General features: G+C 38.8%; 1 protein-coding gene across 3 annotated transcripts in view; it reads right to left on the bottom strand.

Annotated features, from left to right (window-relative positions):
* dock11 (dedicator of cytokinesis 11) overlaps window positions 1-2,500 on the bottom strand; it is a 206,160-nt gene that overhangs the window by 131,262 nt on the left and 72,398 nt on the right. The window lies entirely within an intron of this gene.

The following is a 2,500-nucleotide window of genomic DNA, read 5'->3' as shown; positions in this document are numbered from 1 at the left end:
AATTGTGGAAATGGCAATTGCTGATATTCACTAGTAATTGTGGAAATGGTCATTGCTAATATTCACTAGTAATTGTGGAAATGGCCATTGCTGATATTCACTAGTACTGTAATTATGGAAATGTTCATTGCTAATATTCACTAGTAATTGTGGAAATGGTCATTGCTGATATTCACTAGTAATTGTGGAAATGGCCATTGCTAATATTCACTAGTAATTGTGGAAATTGCTAATATTCACTAGTACTGTAATTTTGGAAATGGTCATTGCTAATATTCACTAGTAATTGTGGAAATGGCCATTGCTGATATTCACAAGTACTGTAATTATGGAAATGGTCATTGCTAATATGCACTAGTAATTGTGGAAATGGCCATTGCTGATATTCACTAGTAATTGTGGAAATGGTCATTGCTAATATTCACTAGTAATTGTGGAAATGGCCATTGCTGATATTCACTAGTAATTGTGGAAATGGTCATTGCTAATATTCACTAGTAATTGTGGAAATGGCCATTGCTAATATTCACTAGTAATTGTGGAAATGGTCATTGCTAATATTCACTAGTAATTGCGGAAATGGCCATTGCTGATATTCACTAGTACTGTAATTATGGAAATGGTCATTGCTAATATTCACTAGTAATTGTGGAAATGGCAATTGCTGATATTCACTAGTAATTGTGGAAATGGTCATTGCTAATATTCACTAGTAATTGTGGAAATGGCCATTGCTGATATTCACTAGTACTGTAATTATGGAAATGGTCATTGCTAATATTCACTAGTAATTGTGGAAATGGTCATTGCTGATATTCACTAGTAATTGTGGAAATGGCCATTGCTAATATTCACTAGTAATTGTGGAAATTGCTGATATTCACTAGTACTGTAATTATGGAAATGGTCATTGCTAATATTCACTAGTAATTGTGGAAATGCCATTGCTGATGTTCACAAGTACTGTAATTATGGAAATGGTCATTGCTAATATGCACTAGTAATTGTGGAAATGGCCATTGCTGATATTCACTAGTAATTGTGGAAATGGTCATTGCTAATATTCACTAGTAATTGTGGAAATGGCCATTGCTGATATTCACTAGTAATTGTGGAAATGGTCATTGCTAATATTCACTAGTAATTGCGGAAATGGCCATTGCTGATATTCACTAGTACTGTAATTATGGAAATGGTCATTGCTAATATTCACTAGTAATTGTGGAAATGGTCATTGCTGATATTCACTAGTAATTGTGGAAATGGTCCACATTACTGCACTGTATGAGGGATGAGGTTCCACATTACTGTATGAGGGATGAGGTTCCACATTACTGTATGAGGGATGAGGTTCCACATTACTGCACTGTATGAGGGATGAGGTTCCACATTACTGTACTGTATGAGGGATGAGGTTCCACATTACTGTATGAGGGATGAGGTTCCACATTACTGTATGAGGGATGAGGTTCCACATTACTGTACTGTATGAGGGATGAGGTTCCATATTACTGCACTGCACTGTATGAGGGATGAGGTTCCACATTACTGCACTGTATGAGGGATGAGGTTCCACATTACTGTATGAGGGATGAGGTTCCACATTACTGCACTGTATGAGGGATGAGGTTCCACATTACTGCACTGCACTGTATGAGGGATAAGGTTCCACATTACTGTATGAGGGATGAGGTTCCACATTACTGCACTGTATGAGGGATGAGGTTCCACATTACTGCACTGTATGAGGGATGAGGTTCCACATTGCTGTACTGTATGAGGGATGAGGTTCCACATCACTGTATGAGGGATGAGGTTCCACATTACTGTATGAGGGATGAGGTTCCACATTACTGCACTGTATGAGGGATGAGGTTCCATATTACTGCACTGCACTGTATGAGGGATGAGGTTCCACACTACTGTACTGTAAGAGGGATGAGGTTCCACATTAATGCACTGTATGAGAGATGAGGTTCCACATTACTGTACTGTATGAGGGATGAGGTTCCACATTACTGCACTGTATGATGGATGAGGTTCCACATTACTGTATGAGGGATGAGGTTCCACATTACTGTATGAGGGATGAGGTTCCACATTACTGTACTGTAAGAGGGATGAGGTTCCACATTACTGCACTACACTGTATGAGGGATGAGGTTCCACATTACTGTATGAGGGATGAGGTTCCACATTACTGTACTGTAAGAGGGATGAGGTTCCACATTACTGCACTGCACTGTATGAGGGATGAGGTTCCACATTACTGTACTGTATGAGGGATGAGGTTCCACAGTTAATATTTTCTGTATGTTTCTACTACAGTACTGTTTGTATTGGCAGCTTTTTGACAGATCAAGACTACTGTAGACTGATTCCAAAAGCGTATTGAGATGCCAAATGACATATGGCAGCATGGTCAACACCTTTGTGGATAATGACAATAGTCATGAACTAATGCCTGAGTGTACATTGGGGGGAAGGACCTACTATTCAT

This window comes from Alosa pseudoharengus, unplaced genomic scaffold (assembly GCF_046254945.1).
Source record: "Alosa pseudoharengus isolate Yale_2024_CS ecotype anadromous, Long Island Sound unplaced genomic scaffold, YU_APseudo_1.1 YU_APseudo_1.1_scf_17, whole genome shotgun sequence".
In the NCBI taxonomy this organism is placed as follows: Eukaryota; Metazoa; Chordata; class Actinopteri; order Clupeiformes; family Clupeidae; genus Alosa; species Alosa pseudoharengus.
Note: the sequence above shows the minus strand (reverse complement) of the source record. Positions and strands in the feature narration are given on the sequence as shown.